This window comes from Tachysurus fulvidraco, chromosome 6, assembly GCF_022655615.1.
Source record: "Tachysurus fulvidraco isolate hzauxx_2018 chromosome 6, HZAU_PFXX_2.0, whole genome shotgun sequence".
In the NCBI taxonomy this organism is placed as follows: domain Eukaryota; kingdom Metazoa; phylum Chordata; class Actinopteri; order Siluriformes; family Bagridae; genus Tachysurus; species Tachysurus fulvidraco.
This window is the reverse complement of record NC_062523.1, coordinates 23,936,278-23,955,226: the sequence shown is the minus strand read 5'-3', so window position 1 is coordinate 23,955,226 and position 18,949 is coordinate 23,936,278. Positions and strand designations below refer to the sequence as shown.

The window sequence follows — 18,949 nt, the reverse complement described above, 5'->3', positions numbered from 1 at the left end:
CATGAATTCACAGATGTACTGCTCTATACTGAAAGAGAAGATGCTACCATCACTCTGTGCCCTTGGTCGTCGTGCACTTTTTCAAAATGTCAATGATCCTAAACACACATCTACTGTTAGATTTCTGAAGAAGAACAGGGTAAAAGTGATTCAGTGGCCAAGTATGTCTCCCGATCTGAACCCAATCGAACACCTATGGGGAATTCTGAAGAGAAAAGTTGAGCATCACTCTCCATCCAGCATCCAATCTCTAAAAGAAGCCATTCTTGAAGAATGGAAAAAGATGGATGTTGCAAAATGTCGCCAGCTTGTCCATTTTATGCCTAGAAGACTTGGTGCTGTCATTAACAATCACGGAGGCCATACAAAGTACTAGATGTAGTCTACTTGTTATGGGGTGTTCTCATTTTTGCATCACCCTAATTTGAGTGTATTTTAAATTAAATGATTAAATTTACTTTCATGTTATAAGTTAAAAAAAGATGTAATATTAAACTTAGTCTTGTCAACATTTTGGACAATGTCAAAGGGGGTGTACTCATTTACGCCGAGCACCGTACTGTACATAATCTCATGTCTTCCATGTTATTATTCTACAATTTAAACTCTTCTTATTTTTGTTATTTTATACTCACTGGAGTTGAGTTGAATTGAATTAAGTTTTATAATCTAATGAAATTATTCAGTTATCCAGTCATGTGGCAGTAGTTCAATGCATAAAATCACTCGCTGACAGGTCAAGAGCTTCAGTTAATTTGCACATCAAACAACAAGATAGGGAAAAGATGTGATTTCAGTGACGCTGACTGTAGCATGTTTGCTTGTGATGGGCTGGTTGCAGGTTGAGTATTTCAGAAACTGCTGATCTCCTGGGATTTTCACCCAGAAAAGTCTATATATTTTGAAAAGATGGTGCAAAAAAAACAAAAAAAAAACAAAAACAAAACAAGATCTCATTGAGCAGTAGTTCTGTGAGTGGAAACAGTTTTTTTGATGACAGGGGGTCAGACAGGAATAGCAAGACTGCTTTACACTGACAGGAAGTCTAACTCAAATAACTACTCTTTACAAGTGAGGTGAGGTGAAAAGCATCTCAGAATGCACTGTGTGACAATGTCTCAGTTAGAAACCATCTTCAATTCCAGTCCTGTCAGTCAGGAAGAGGAAGCTGAGCCTGTAGTGATAGATAGATAGATAGATAGATAGATAGATAGATAGATAGATAGATAGATAGATAGATAGATAGATAGATAGATAGATAGATAGACGGACGGACAGCCAGCCGGTCAGCCAGTCAGCCAGATAGATAGATAGATAGATAGACAGACAGACAGACAGACAGATAGATAGATAGATAGATAGATAGATAGATAGATAGATAGATAGATAGATAGATAGATAGATAGACGGACGGACAGCCAGCCGGTCAGCCAGTCAGCCAGATAGATAGATAGATAGATAGATAGATAGATAGATAGATAGATAGATAGATAGATAGATAGATAGATAGATAGACGGACGGACGGACAGCCAGCCGGTCAGCCAGTCAGCCAGATAGATAGATAGATAGATAGATAGATAGATAGATAGATAGATAGATAGATAGATAGATAGATAGATAGATAGACGGACGGACGGACAGCCAGCCGGTCAGCCAGTCAGCCAGATAGATAGATAGATAGATAGATAGATAGATAGATAGATAGATAGATAGATAGATAGATAGATAGACGGACGGACGGACAGCCAGCCGGTCAGCCGGTCAGCCAGATAGATAGATAGATAGATAGATAGATAGATAGATAGATAGATAGATAGATAGATAGATAGATAGATAGATAGATAGATAGATAGATAGATGGTGAGCCAGACAGAACGATAGATAGATAGATAGATAGATAGATAGATAGATAGATAGATAGATAGATAGATAGATAGATAGATAGATAGATAGATAGATAGATAGATAGATTATTGATTCCAAAGAAATTCAATATATATAAATTGTAAATATATAAAAAAAACAAGACTGCGTAACTCTTTTGTCCCTCAGTCTTGTAGTGCAGTATGAGAGAGACAGCAGCCTGCCGCTGAACACACTCCTCTGCCAGGTGAATATGCTGTGCTGAGGGTGGTGTGTGTTGTCCAAGATGGAAAGCATTCTTGGAGTTTCCCTAAAGTCAACGATGTTTCTGTAATACTCAGCCATCCCGTTTGACACCCAAAACAAACTCGTTTATTTCATGCTCACATGCTGTTTAACATTAACATTAACTGTAGCTGTAGCATTGCACTGCTGCCACATGATTGGCTGGCTGGATAACTGCACGAATCAGCAGGTGTGCAGGTCTTTCTCAATGGCTTCTGTGTGTATATATGTGGGAGGCAAGGTACATGTTCAATTTGTAAATATAAACAAGTTCTCCTATGCTTATTCAGAGTAGGCTCGCAATTGTTCTTCTGCGTGTTTTAATAAAGACGAGTGCTGATGGTTGAACCATCACATCAATTTAGCCACCCACTTTTTTCATGGAGACAAAAGAAAGTGTCAGTAACTGGATACAGATCTTTCATGTCGTCTAATTTACATATTTGACAGATGCTTTTACCCAAAGCGGCTTACACTGGGGTTGAAATACAGTCCTTTTGTTTAGCTGAACAGTTGAGAGTCAGGCTTCTTACTCAAGAGCTAAAACACATCTGTCACTGCTGGGGCTTAAACTCACAACCTTCTAATCAATAGAAATGAGAATTATTATATAATATATCTGAGCCGACATTTCCATAAAACGAATCATATGAGTGATTCTGAACCCTTTAGTTTAAGGGTGCAGACACGATAATTGGCCTGGTAACTTTTAGAATATCTTTATTAGGTGATATAGAACACCTTATGGAACATAAATAGATGCAGGGTTTGTATTTTAGGGAGCTGAGAATGCAGGATTATTTCCTAAATGGAGATAAAATATAATCTAAAGACAGCTTTAGACTGTGATTACTGCAGATCTTTAAGATTATTACTTGTCACGCTGTACGAGGAGATCCCAATAAACTCTGAGCTGGATTTTATAATAGCTTGTGAGGTGTGTTACATTGTCTGACCTTTTTTTTCTCTCCATTAGCAATCTTGGAACTGTGTTTGTAGGAGTTTGGTGAGTTTTTAAGATACTTTTATGCTGTTCATCTATTCGTGGATTTTAGATAAGCATTGGTGTCTGTTTGTGTATGCATTGTAAGATGGCCATGCTCAACTATATACATTTTCTTTACCACTTATCCTCACAATGTGGGGAACACCCTGGACGGCATGCCAGGTTACTGCAGGACACAGTCAAACATACTACAGTAAATTTGGATATGCTAATCGGACTACAATGCATGTTTTTTTGGACTGGGAAGGAAACTGGAGTACCCAGAGGAAACCCCTGAAACACAGTGAGAACATCTATACAAGCACATCTCCATGCACAATGCAGGTATTGAACCCTCAACCCCAGACATGTGAGGAAAATGTGCTAAGCCAAACTCATTGGGTATTTTTAATTTAAAAAAAAATAAAAACATTTTAATAAAGTTTGATTAATTTGACTTGCTACTACTACTGTAGGACTCAAATATCTTCTGAAGACGTTTACTGTGTTGACTCGAGTTTTTTTTCTGCCATATGCTCATTTGTGCTCGGATTTGTCTCATTCTTGGTAAGAACGCGTGCTAAATATTGTGTTGCGTGAGAGTTAGAAATAGTGTTTGTGTTTGCATGCTTAAAGCTTTTTTTTTTTTTTTTTTAGAAAACACAGTCTAATTATTGCTGCATAGCAGAAATGAAGCTAAATAGTTAAAGGCTTTACACAGATTTGTTAGTATTTGGTATTTGGTCTCAATCTTCACTTGGTAGACTGTGGCTTTCTTTTGCATGCCATCTTGACTTGACCATGACCCCATATAAGGCTAAACTCAAGCAATTCCTGGTCTTGGATTTTCTTGTACATAGCTTTATTGGTTTTATTATTACTATAAGTACGTGTTGGCTATAATCATTTCTGTCTGAAGAGGAAATCCAAATGGCAGGAAAAAGATCTTCACGACTTCCTGTGCGTCTACGATTTACTCCCTTAATTAGGCTGCCAGTGTTTATGAAGCACATGGCTTTGTAAAGTAGCTGAAATGCGGATGAGTGCAGATAGGTGATGATTTGCATTTGCAGTAGGTCTGTTGGGTAAGTGATGTTTCCCCACACCAGTGAGAATGAGTGCGCTTTAGAGACTGTGCGTCGCTTACTTGAGGACCAATGAAAGGGGGAAGAGAGAGAGAGAGAGAGAGAGAGAGAGAGAGAGAGAGAGAGAGAGAGAGAGCACTCTATCTGTAGCTCCGTCCGAGCGGCAGCAGTGTGCGCGCACGGCACGCGTCGCAGCTCGCTGGAAAAAAAAACCCCGGTAAGAGCTCTGCGCCTCCGGATACCACATTTCTCTCGTCACATCTCGTTCTTTTTAACCCTGGACAAACGAGATCGCTTTCACCAAACTAATCGGTGGTCAGCTGGGAAGGACACCGTCGCCAAGCGTCCGTGGTTATACAATCACCTTCCAGTCTTACTTCTCTCTCTTTCTCTCTCTCTCTCCTTCTCTCTCTCTCTTTCTTTCTCTCTGTCATAAAGTCTCAGGCAATCTCTAAACGCCGAGACGTTTAAACACGTTTTCTTCCTTATTCTTCACCTTTCATGTTGGAATGAACTCGGAAAGAAGCTCGTCTTATGGTTTGGATGGGTGATTTTTCGTCTCTCGTTGCGGTGATGCGCTACAGCTCTGACACCGAGTCTTACAGCAACTGAGCCGCGGGTGGCGGACCGCTTTGGGGCAGAAAGCTGACGGTAAGCTTTGACGGCTGTGTGTGTGTGTGTGTGTGTGTGTGTGTGTGTGTGTGTGTGTGTGTGTGTGTGTGTGTGTGTGTGTGTGTGTGTGTGACAAAGTTTGAAGTGCATCCTGTGCAGAGGTGATGCAGCGTGGGCGAGCAGATCCGACTCCTGTGCGTAAAAAGTGCCTAAGCCGCACTAGAAGGGCGCATTAACAGGGATCGTCTCATATATTGGATGCTAGATGTACTGGTTTAAAGGGTTGAGATAGGAACTGTATGGTATATCGTGGGTGGAAGGAGGGTGGACATGCAGAAGCAGAGCGTGGGTAAGCGCAGTATCGCTGCAGAACTGATGGCTCATTTACTGCATTCCTACAAATCAGATAGCGATGTGAATCCAGCCATTCACTCCCGAGCCAACAATGCATTTTGGGTAACAAAAGGATGCCGGTTGTTCCCGCTGGCGTGTTTATATGTTTGGCTGTACATGATGACAAAACGCACAGGGGTATCATGTGCTTGGTATGGGAATGTGTTTGGTGTCGTTGAGAAAGCGACCCAGGGCTCCGGCGGTGCGAGGTTTGAGGCTGGCAATCAGAAGAGTTGGACCCGCTGGGATGGCACGAGCTACACACACACACACACACACACACACACACACACACACACACACACACACACACACACACACACACTGCAGTCTCTGTCTGTCTTTACTCACAGTCAGCAACAGAGAGAGAGAGAGAGAGAGAGAGAGAGAGAGAGAGAGAGAGAGAGAGAGAGAGAGAGAGAGCAACATGTTTTTTCTTTTCTCTATATTACCTTCATTTCCATTATCTATATAATCAAATATTGGTGAGTTCATGGATGTTGTGAATGTTTCTAAATTTTTGTAAGTGCTTAATAAATTTAGAATGAACAGCTTTGTTCTTGGGTGAAAAACTGGGTAGAGAGAGGGATTCAGATTCATGATAGATGATGAACTGAATTTCTGCCCTTACTAATGCGCAGCGCTCTCTCTCTCTCTCTCTCTCTCTCTCTCTCTCTCTCTCTCTCTCTCTCTCTCTCTCTGTCTCTCTCTCTCTCTCTCTCTCTCTCTCTCTCTCTCTCTCTCACACACACACACACACACACACACACACACACACACACACACACACACACACACACACACACACACACACACACACACTAATAAACTCACCACCCGCCCCCAGCACTATCAGCACTATCCTGCCAATCAGGATGAAGACGACTCTTGCATCTCGGAATCAACGTGGGCACCCCATTTTTCAGGGCAGGATATTTCCCAATAGTTCATAAAATCCAGAGCCAAGAGGATTAGATTGAAACTTTAGGGAATTGGTTTAGACAGCATAATTGACTCCTCTTACCGGAAGTGTCACTCAGACTGGGAAAATAGCTCCCCACCCCCAACGGGTTGTTGAGATTGCTTGCAGTAAAGAAGGCATTCAGTCCCTCAGCGTTGCTTGTGTGACTCACGTAGCTACTGGTTCATTTGGAAGCTGGCCATTTAACAGTGCTTAGGATACTCAGAATACTCAGAAATGGTTATTACCAAAGGCAGAGAAATGCCCTAATAATATGTCATGTTTGATATTTGTACAGGCAATTATGCCTTTTGTGATATTAATTTTGACCTCAACTTCCTATCGAGCTGTGATATAGGCATATATAGGTGATGAAAAGATTTTTACTGTGTTGTGATGTGTGTGTGTGTGTGTGTGTGTGTGTGTGTGTGTGTGTGTGTGTGTGTGTGTGTGTGTGTGTGTGTGAGACAAATAAAGGCTTCTTCTTTTTTAAGTCAGTCAGCATGAAAATTAGCTTTAACGTGATAACACATAAAGTGGACACATTTGCCATATATTTATATCTATCTACCAATTTGCTGCAAATTGTATTAAACTCAAATACAGGGTTAACTGATCTTCTTTTTATTTTGTGCTAAACAACAAATAATGTTTTGGTGGATTCTACTGAAGAAAGCGATTTTATTATTGTACTGAATGAAAGTCAAAAGATAACCCTAACCTTAACCCTACTGTATGTGCAAATAGATATTTGACATTATCACAGCATTTGGAACCATCTACTTAGACTGGAACTATTTTGGGTTCTGACGTCTGTCCGTGCGGCACAACTTATTTTGGTGTAACGGTTCTGCACGGAATATTCCAGCAAATACTGAGAACGTTTATGGAATGACAGAAAAGACCTTAATTTACTATTTGGGTCTGTGATGCTTAATCTTATTTAGTGTATCATTCAGGGATTTCAGCCTGCAGTTGCTATGAGGCATTTTACTACTGCAACACTACCTCATCTCATCCTATGGAGATGTTTCTAGTTATGGTTTAATGCTGTTTTAGGTCTGCACAGGATGACGCGATATTCAGGAGGTTAAAACTGTTCTCATTAAAAACTGCTAACAGAACAGCATGGAGCACAAGGCAAAGAATGATCATACAAGCAACAAACTTTTACTCTTAGACGTTTATCTTCTATTATCAAGGACTGTGCCAGATGCTGCAAAATCCTGGGAAATTTCTAATACCCTCTTAAATCTTCTTGAACTCTCAGTATGGTGGAAAAGTGCCAGTCAGCATTCTGTCAGCTTGTATCAGCCGAATAATAAAACCATAGCCTTTCCAGGTCGGTGGTAAGTCAAAGGCCATTGCATCACCATTACATTTAAACCTTTAGCAATAAATCAGAAAAACGTCCAAGCCAGATTAGCTGCCACACAAACACTGCAGGAATCTGAGGCTGCATCCAAACCCACTATCGCAAAGAACAGCAGTTTGTCTTCTTATGCTCTAACCAGTGACTTCCTCTAACAACAAATATCACCTATTTCTAGTGTCAGAAAGAATATAAAGTACCGACTGTTTCTGCAACCTTTGCTCTTCATATGACCACGTTTTTCTTTTCCTCCTGCTGACCTAAGTCTTTCAAACGTAAAGGGAAATGAATGCATTAAATATAATTTCCTTTTTATTTTCATACATCTGTGTTTGTGTATAAAATCTCCAGTCGCTTCACACCCACCATTCTGCAGACTCTGCATATGAAAACGAAACGGAGAACGGCTTTAAGCCTTCGGATTGTGTCACCACAAAGCCAGAGTTTCGTTTCAAGGAGCTTAATTGAATGCGGATATCTTTTCCGATGGTTTTACTCACCAGCCAATCACAATGTATTAATTCATGTCTCACAATACATTCAAACAACCGTTCAGATACGTTCTTGGCAAAGCCTGACGGTCTGGTTTTGATTGAGCATTTTACATATAGCCAATTAACACATATTTAAGAATTTAATTATGTTAGCATGTGTCCATTAAGCAAATAATGATTTGCCAAATTGTTGCAGTGGCATCCAGATGTCCGGTTGGCATCCTTTATTAAAGAGAGATTTTACTCTCACAGTCAGTTAACACTTTATTCTGGTCAGGGATGTGATTGATCTGGAGCCTGGATGAGACTTCAGTACATCACAGGACACCACACACACACACACACACACACACACACACACACACACACACACACACACACACACACACACACACACACACACACACACACTTAGGTGCCATTTACTGTACAGAATCCACTTAATAGCATGTTTTTGCAAAGTGGAGCATGAAAATGGAGAGAACATGTGAAACTCTACATTGACAGGAACCCAAACTCAGGACTGAACTAAGAACCCAGAAGCTATGAGGAAAGCAACAATATCTGCTCCACCACCATGCCAGAGGGGCTGTAAGATAAAAATAATGAAACAGTTAAAAATTACTATGTAATATTACCATTATCATTGACCCAACAATGTAATGGTTTGGCGTCTACAGTACAATCGGGACAACCTGCCATTTTAAGTTCACTTAAATTGTTCTTTGTTAGGGTGTATGTTTCTATGAAGAACCTCTGAAGAACCTCTTAACATCCACGTTCTGTTGTTCTTTATGACACTAAGAAAAAAAAGGGGGTTCATTTACAAACCATTTTCTAAAAGGTTCTTTGCTTCTTCCTGGCACTTTTATGGCACACTGGAGTTTTGGACACTTCAATTTAGAAGATATATAAGTAGATACTGATATCATTTCCCATATTCAGACTTGTGTTAAGTGGGTGCTTAACTTGAGTTGCTTGGGGGAACAATTAGATGTTTCTTTTTTAAATTAATAATACCTTCAATTTCATCCGGATACCTCCCTTATGAACCGACTGTGTTGTATAAAATGTGCAGCGATAAAGCATTGTGTGTGTGTGTGTGTGTGTGTGTGTGTGTGTGTGTGTGTGTGTGTGTGTGTGTGTGTGTGTGTGAGAAATCACACTAGTTTAGATTAAAACCATAACTAACACTTGAGAATAAAGCGAAATGTAAATAAACGTTTAAATGTAAGGTAACATACCGGGAATCGATCTTGAGGTCAAGAATATCCCTAACAGTACTAATCATATTAATTTGCCAACTTGGAATCTGTTCATCATAACTGGCTGCAAGCCTATAAAATGGCATTATAAAACCACGGTGGAATACAGCAGATCCGATTAATAAAGGAGAAGCAGAGCAGTTTTTGTATGAGGAACTCCAAGTCTTGCCATCAGCATCTACAGTGAGACTGCAGTATAGTTTTTTGCAGTGATACTGACGGTGAAAAAAAAAGCAGCACCAGGAATGTGGATGATTCATACGATCAGACTATTTTTGTCTTAATATTAAATGTAGTTTTTCTTCCAGAATGCATTCCGTAATAATATGTCGGTTATGTCTCAAGAATGAGACACCGAATTGTCAGGCAGTGGTGATGGACAGTGGAGCTACAGTACAGCTCCTCACAGGAACAGACATCATGCAACACGAAGCACTTAAGTTCACAGTTGTAAGCGTGAAATAACTGTAACATGCCTCAAGTTTGACAAGTCAGTTCTGGGGTTTAAATACCGATGTGGGATATTTCTCTATTCTTCCTGACAGGTTCTGTGTGTACACCAATTAGCATTTGCGTGAAAGTGAGTGTGGTTGGTCACGTGATCTTTCAGACTAATATTTAATATGAAGATATTCATGTATGTACATTTTAATGGGTATGGAGTAGTATGGTGATGTAGTGGGTAGAGCTGCTGCCTCACAGTTCCAGGGTCTTTGGTTTGATGATGAGCTTGGGTTATTGTCTGTGTGGAGTTAAACATGCTTATCTCAAACCTGACCTGGATAAATTGGCCATAGGTATAAGTGTGTGTGTGTGTGTGTGTGGTGTGTGTTTGTGCACGGTACCCTGTGGTGTTGAACTGGCTTCCTATCCAGTGTGTTCTCCTGTCTCACACGTCTAGAGACTCCATTAGATCCACCATTATCCTGATAAAGTGGTTACAGAAGAAATGAATTATGGATATAGAGCATTACGGGTGTGACATAGACTGTCAGTAATAATTATACTTCATTACAGTTTACCCACTATGGGCAATTAAATATGGAGAATAAAAAATAAACAATTATTTCATGAAACACAGAAATCTTGCCAATTCCCATTCACCAGCCAGCTGTCACCTATCACATGGCATCCACTAACCCAGGGAAGGTGAGAGCTAACACATGCTTCCTCTGAGACAAGTGAAGCCACTCTGCACATCTTTTCAAACATGCTTCCTCTTGGAGGAACATGCTATCTATTCTTGTTTTGCATACTTAGCTGATGCCCATGATTCCATGATTGGCTGTTGTTGCTGTGATTGACAGGAGAGAGGGGATGCCAGTATGCCATTCCTGCCACCAGGAGAGCAGCCAGTTTACTCTCTTGACTCCTGGCCATGTTGGCATGGCATCTCCTGACTATGGGGCAAACACTTTTCTGTTGCGCTACTTTTGATTGTATTCCAGCCATTGGATTAAAGGACTTAAATAAATCCAAGCTTTGATTTCAAATGGAATCGAAATAAGTCCTTTATTAAAAACAACTGCACTTGTTTGGTGAAGCAATTCACTGTCTTAGTAACACCAATGAATGGTTTTACTATCATTTTTTTTTTCAAGTTATTTTCCCAATGAAAGATTTTAAAATTTTACCACTATCCATAATGTTCTCCATTTAAATAATACAGGGTATATCCTTTTAATCAGTACAGATGGCTTAATGGAAATCAACTTATCACTATCTTAGTCTGACGTACAATGAGTTGGTTTTCAGTTTTTTCACATTTTTACCTTTGTTGAGATAAGCTCACACAGAATTTTAGTGGTTGAAAATAACACCTTCAAAGTTTACTATGACTATATTGTCCTTAGAAGGCTAGGTAAAAAGCAAAATACTTATTGAACTGGTTTATAACTGGTTTTGATTTGTTTCTTTTGTTACTGATAAGAATCTTGCTTTTATGGACGTGGCGTTTCTATGTTAAGGAAGTGCTCACAACATTGCCGTCCATTATAAGTTTGAAAATTGCACAGAATTGCCAGTTGTTTCTGAGTGCCTGCTGTTCTCTAATAAGCAAGGTATTTGGAATCACAGTGGGTTTGCAAAGATGAGTTGTCTAGATTTGGGATTTCCTAACGGTCATGTTAAATTGTTTTGTTTGAGGTTGTTTGTGATCTCTGTTTATAGCCAATGTCAAATGCCTAATTTTTTACTTTTAGAGCTGCTGCTTGGAATGAATATTGCTCTGTAATGTGCTATGCTCATGCTGTGATCGGTTGCATTTTATTCTTTTTTTTTTTTCGTTGCATAGACCAAACTCGACTCCATGAAGACGCTGGAGTTTTAAATTATGAACGTCCGGTGTCCTGATGATTGTAACATTCAACACTCTTAGGGACTTTATAGCCAAGAATATGTAATTGTTACTATTTGCAAACCCACTTAACCATCTGACATCTGCAACATAACCACATTTCCCCTTGCCTTCATTTGTAGCTGTGCAGATGCTCAGAGCTGAGTGATAGAGAGATAGCTTAGTCTAGAAAATGAACTGTGAAGCTGCTGTCATTTAGAGGCAAAGCGAACAAGACAGTAATATGATTGCAGGCTATTCCTGCAGCATCACAAGTTATTAGTGGCTGCTTTAATCATTTGAACTTTTAAATTTAAGTCTGTTGAGATACGTCTGTTGAAACAAGTAGCAGATTTAAATGGCGACAATTTAAATGTTTCCCTACTGTGCACAGATGCCTCTGTCCATGTGATAAAAGAATCTAGCTGGCAGATTGAGCAACTAAATAGGCTTAGACTATATTTAGAGAGGAGGGCAAATGTTTTCAGTTGAGATAGAAAGGCTTTTGCCTTTTTACCTAGTCAGGTTTTTGGATTTAGATAATCTGGCCATTAACAAAATTACTGCATTAAATGACAATTTAAATGATGTTTTAGGCTTTTGGGTCAGAAACAAGTCAAATACTGTATGTAGAGAGTAATGATATCCTGTAGTATATAAAACAGTTAGATTTTCTTCACATACTGTAGGCCAACTTTGGGGATTGTGGTCAGAGCACAGTGTCAGCCATGATACAGCACTTCTGTAGCAGTGAGGGTTACGGGCCTTGCTCAAGAGCCCAACAACGGCAGCATGGCAGTGTTGTGGCTTGAACCCCGATCTTCCAGTCAACAACCCAGAGCCACTTGAAATAACCTAGAGTAGGGGTGGCACACCCGCGGCTCCCGAGCCGCATGCGACTCTTTGCCTGGTTTCATGCGGCTCTTACGTTCATAACGAAGTTTGTATTTGTGTCTTTTTAATATGCGTGTTCGCTTCGCTTGAGTTCAATACGGTATTTTCGTCAAACACGCATGTGAGCGGGATGAAGATACCTCAAAGTTTCCCAGTAGGAGCAAGCTCATTTGAGTAAGCAATTTGTGTCAAGTTCGCTCTCAAAATGGCAGGGAAAAAAAGGTGATGATCATGTGTGCCCATGTGTATGATGTGGCTCTTTGCGGTAACACAGTAAAAAAATGTGGCTCTTGGTCTCTGACTGGTTGGACACCCCTGACCTAGAGCCACCTAAAAGAACCGCATGAGCCACCACTGCCCCACACAATTCCTGTAGAATTTTCAGCTGCACTTTCATGCTGTGATTCTCCTGTTATACTGTACCACATCCCAAGGGCACTGGATTCATCTGAAAGTTCATTAGAGGATCAGTCAAAATGTTAAATATTGGGGTTGTTTGCTGAAGGGCCATGAAGGGATACACATAGAGGGATAAGCAACAATACTCAAATAGGTGATGATATTAAAGATTGATTGATATTAACAACCCAAAGAATACCAAAAGAACCCCCCCAAACACACACACACACACACACACACACACACACACACACACACACACACACACACACACACACACACACACACACACACACACCCCATTACATCACCTTTACCAATCTGGATTTATGGCGCATGGCTTTGGATTTGCTGTTGGCACGGAATTCTTACCCTTTCATCTGTGTAGCCATCCAGTTTCACCAGACAAGGCATCATTTTTCCAGTCTTACCTGTCCAGAATTGGTAACTGACAAAAGTATAACCTGATTACGGTCTTCTTCTGTTGACATGTTGTGCAGTCTGAGGTATTTTTCTGTTCAGCACAATTGTGCAGACTGATTATCTGAGTGGTTATTACTGTACTCTTTCTGTCAGCTTGTCCCAGTCTGGCCATTCTCTCTTGACCTCTCTCATCAACAAGGTGTTTCTGTCCACAGAACTGCCCTATCTGACACCAGCAATAATCTCAGATCCCCCCCCCCCCCCTTATTCTAATGGTTGATGTGAACATTACCAGATGCAGCTCATGACTAAATAATTGTATGGATGTGTACATATACAAGTGTTCCTAATAAAGTGCTCGAGTCTTTATTATACGATATTGGCGGAACATTTAATCGGCATCGTCTTTATGTGGCGTTTCATGTAATAGAAAAATCTTTTAAACTCTCCTACTACTAACGTGTTTAATTTATATGAAGCCATTCTCAAATTCATGGCTGCTTTGCAGGATGCAGAAACACAATGTCAAATGTGTATAATACAAGATTCATGGATTTGCTGCAGCAGGACTCAATATAGCACATGAGGATTAGGGGAGTCAATAATATTGGCATAATTCTTCACTATTCACACAACTATTGATATCAGTCTATATTCTTGTATAGGTGAAATAATAGTATATAATAGTGAAATAATGCAATAATAATTATGTCGATGATGTTGATAAAAAGCAAACCCCTTAAAATAAAATATCCAAAAAATTCAATCTCTCCATTATAAATTAGTTAGCATTAAACTGGGGTTCTTAGCATGATACCCAGGGCTCTTGTACAGTACATGGTTCGCACCGTTTCATAAGCTTTTTCTTTCTTACGTCTTTCTTTTTAGAAAAATCGATGGACGAATTCCTTTACAGCAGTGTGTTAATGGCAGTATGTGTCTGTTGCTAACGGCTATGCATTTGCTATGAATTAAATTTTAAATGGAGGCCATTGTGAGGCCAGTTATTCTACATTTAGCGATCCCTCCTACCCCGTAAATGACTTGTTGCACATCATGCGGTACAATAACCGACAGAGGCCCTTGCACAAGTGCATGAATGTTAGATTTACCTCACTGGAGCCAAATAACCGTGTTACCGTGTATCCATCATTCAGCACTGTTACCTCCACTCTGTACTAAATTGCAGACCAGCTTCTAGTGCAGAATGGCAGAACAGCCTTGCTTTTAGTGCCATTATTTAGTGATTGCTGCGGTGATATGTGCTCCTGCACCACTCAACCAAATACAATTTATAGGACAATGATGGTGATATTTCTGAAACTGTCTCTGTCATAACAGATACTACGAAAATGGGCAAAAATTATACACTGAGTTTTCAGGTAATAGGGTTAGAAAATCTGAAAATCCTAACCAAAATATTACCAATGATTTTACTTGTAATGACAATCAGAAAAAAAATAGTTCTCCTGTTCCTCACAGGGAAACCTTTAAACAACCTACGCAAACCCTGTGTAATTACCCAAATACTTGAGAATGTTCCTTCACAATATTACGTTTCCGGCTCTGGCAGATTAGGGAGCACACATCTTACTGCAGCAGATGATCGTGAAGCTTTTCTAGCAACATCATTTTGTACAATTTGTTCCAAAAAAAGAGAGATTTTTGATTCGTGTTCATTTTTCATTCCTTTGTTTTATAGTTACAATTGCAATCAGTTAATGTCACAAAAAAAAAGGAAAATAACTATGCAGGAAAACCAACAAAAAATGTGAAAAACTTTTTTTACGTTTCTGAAATCTGAAACGTTTCTACTGCCATCCAAAAGTTTTGGAACAACACGGCCAATTCTTTTGTCTTGGCTATACACTAAAGATAGTTGTGTTTGAGATTAAAAGATGCATAGAAGAGTTTTTAGAATTTCAGCTTTCATATGCTGATGGATATGGATGATACATCTAGATGCGTTAAACAGCTTGTACAGGAATAGATAGTGAAGGATAGTAAATAGAACGTTATATTTAGTTGCATATGTCTCGCTTGCAATAACTGCATCGAGTGCTGCGTTCCACATTGTGGTGCTTTTCCAGTTTTGTACTGCAGCTTCTTCCAGGCGTGGTTTTAATTTCAATTATCAATTCAATTTATTTGATTAGCGTTCTTAACAATCGACATTGTCTCAAAGCAGGTATACAGAAGAATACATAGAAACAAAATAAACATTTGAAGTTTAAATTTAAGTTACTATTTATCTCTAACGTTTATCCCTATTCCTAATGAGCAAGACTAGAGCTATGGTCGCAAGGAAATAAACTCCCTGAGATGTTGGTAGTTTCTCCCTTCAGTCTCTTTCTCAGGAGGTGAAGTTCATGCTCACTTGGGTTAAACAGTTCAACCTTTGGTTGTTAGTAGTGGTATCTCTTCTCATCCATCCATCCATCCATCCATCCATTTTCTACTCATGACATCCCTAATTGCAGCGTCATTCATTGTCTTTTCCTCTTTTCTCAACTGTAAAATGTCTTGCTTTTCTCCCATAAATAGCTCTCGGGTCTTTATATTGGTCATCAAGGGTGAAACCCAGGGTTCAAACCAAGAGCAGATACTCAGAGCTGTTAATTGATTAAAAGACAATCAAACAGGACACATCTGGAAAACAAGAACAACTTGCTAGTGACATGTTCCAATATTTCTGATCACTTGACAAATGGATAGGCTCAAATAAAATGTGTCATTGTGTAACAGGTTGTTTAATACATCTAGATATAAATACCCAGACGTCAAAGCTGAAATTCTAATCCATCGTTTCATCTCAAACCCAAATGACTTGACTGTATACGAACTACAAAGGAATTGACCTTGTTGTTCCAATACTTTTGGAGGGGATTATAAATATCTTTGCATCACTAGCTTTCCAGGTGTATTAATTGGCCTATGTTTTGTAAAAATTCCAAACTTTGTGTGTGTTCCATGTATGACATTCCCTGTATTGCTTTTCAAGGATAATGAAACACTCTTCAGGTCAGGGGTTTCAGAGGGACCACTTTACTGTGTACAGTATCAATAATATGGCTGTGTGTGTGTGTGTGTGTGTGTGTGTGTGTGTGTGTGTGTGTGTGTGTGTGTGTGTGTGAGACAGAGAGAGAGAAAGTGAGTGTGTGTGTGTGTGCGCATATAATGAGGAGAATATGCGGTGGGAGAGCCCTCATTATACAACAGCTTTTGCTCCCGCACCATTAAATTTGTGAGAGAGAACGACAGAGAGACAGAAATGCAGTCGGATAGCTGAATGATTGAAACAATAAAGTGATTTCTCGTCGGCATGTCAATAATGAAGGTGGTTATGAGTCTCAGGAATCAGCTCTCAGCTATGTAATGAGGGGTGTCTGCAGCGGCTGCAGTGAGAGCAGGAATGGCCCCTGCCCAGAAAACGATTGATCGCCTCCTGAGAGAAGAATAGTTATTGACTGACAATAGGAGGGGAGAAGACACTGATTGGACATCTGTTGCAAGAAATGGGAATTTCATTTTCTCTAGTGTCAGGAGGAAAAGGCCTTTAAGAGAAGGCCGGTATGGGGAAGAGTTGCGTATGTAGTTGCACTACATTAATGAAGATCAGGTGTCAAGGTTTGGAAGTTTCACACTTTTCCAGTCGTCCCTGGTTAATAATCACTGGACGATTTTCAGCTGTGTGTTCTCTTTGCTTAAGGACGTTACATGTTTGATATACACAAATAGACTCAAACCCATAGTTAGATGAATACACTCACATACACATTGACTCACACTTCACTGTTCTTGGTTGCTGATGGCGTCTGACAAGTAATCTGTTTGGGAGTGTTTTAGCTTGGGCCGGCCTCACGCTGTCACTTTCGCTTTTACTGAGAGCTGACAGACTGTCAGAAGCCTCCATGATTTCTCCTGAATAGTACTGCTGTGCATATATGCCTTTGTGTGTGTGTTTGTGTGTGTGTGGGTGTGTGTGTAGAGGGCATGTTTTATGTTTTGGTGTAGACTAAATTTCCCCACAAGGCTAGGAATATCTTATAGTTTTGACCTTGTGGGGACAGCTGACTGGTCCCCACAAAAAAACAGCTCTTTTTGGTACAAAGATTTAAAAAACATAAAAAAGAGAAGAGACAAAGAGTAAAAAAGAGTCAAATATTTCATTCTGGGTACTAAGGTTAAGGTTGGGGTCAGAGTTATGTGTATGCAGAGAATTAATTAGCTGCAATAATAATTATGTCATTGGAAGGAATACTAATTCAAATATGTGTGTGACAGAGGTGTGTGTGTGTGTGTGTGTGTGTGTGTGTGTGTGTGTGTATGTGATCCAGAAAGTTATGTGATTAGATTTCTAGCCTCAATCTCCGTTTGATAAAGATTCCGAAAGTATTGGAACAGCAAGAGCAATTTGTTTGCTATCCAAACGGAGGCGCGTTTATTTCCTGATATTTAATTTTTTTTTAACCCCCCATAAGTTTAGTGCACACAATATATTGGAACATGTGAATGAAAGTTACCCAGTTTTTTGACACGAAGATGTAGAATTTAGATTGAATTTTCAATTACTTACAATTAGCTCTGGAAATCTGCTCATGGATTGAATCCTGGGTTTCACCTGTAAAGACACTACATTTGTTCTTAAAAAGGATAAACTCTGGACTATAGAAAAAATCAAACTACTCTAAAACTGATATAAGAGGGAAAACTAAGTAAAGGCATTGCACGAACAATGGGTTTAGCCAATACAACAATTTCCTGGAAAAAAGAGAAGAAACCACTACAAGTGTACTAACAAACATACACTAAACCTGGTAGCTCAGTCATTAAGGTGTTGGACTACTGATTAGATGATCGAAACCCAGGGTCTCAAAGCTGCCAATCCTGGGCCCCTGGGCAAGGCCCATAACCCTCACTCGCTCAGCTGTATGTCTCTCTGGATAAGGGCGTCTAAGGGTGTCAACCAAGGACAAAAGCTCTGGAACCAAGATGGACTATTACCAAAGTGATGGAAAGTCCAATGTGTGGAGAAATAAAGGAGCTGCTCATGATCTAAAACACACACTGGAAGTAGTGTCATGGCTCGGGCTCGCATGGCTGCTTCTGGAACTGTCTCACTGATATTTATTGATGATGCAACTCGTGATGGTCGAAGCAGAATGAATTTAGAAGTCTACAGGAATATCCTGTCTGCCAATTTACAGAGTAATGCATCCAGTCTAATTGGGAGGAACTTCATCTTACAGCACACCAATGACCCCAAAGAACAACTGCCAACTGATGACTTCATTAGAGAGGAAATAGAAGGATTTAGACTGGCCAAGTCAATCATCGGGCCTTAACCCAATTAAGCAGCATTTGACCTGCAACCTCCGAAAAGAATCACAATAGAAGAATGCAACAGGTTGGTGATGTCAGTGAGTCACCGGCTTGGATGCATGGGATATGCAATCGAATACAGTATATTGAGTGTTATTTACTTGATGTAAACATCAGGAAATGAAAGCTGAAACGCTGGTCTATAGTTTGATATTCATCTTTTGATCTTAAACCCGAGTATTTTCAGTTTAACCATATAT

General features: G+C 39.8%; 1 protein-coding gene across 3 annotated transcripts in view; it reads left to right on the top strand.

Moving 5' to 3' along the window:
* Positions 1–4,342: 4,342 nt before the first annotated feature.
* The window catches only part of il1rapl1a (interleukin 1 receptor accessory protein-like 1a), a 126,095-nt gene continuing 111,488 nt past the window's right edge, over positions 4,343–18,949 (top strand). Inside the window, exons 1-2 of one of the 3 annotated variants that reach the window (XM_047815460.1) lie at positions 4,414–4,436; positions 4,746–4,870. The gene's annotated coding sequence lies outside the window, so the exon portion shown is untranslated. Of the gene's footprint in view, positions 4,871–18,949 lie in introns of all 3 variants that reach the window. The other 2 variants (XM_047815459.1, XM_027143614.2) reach the window with 2 other exon arrangements.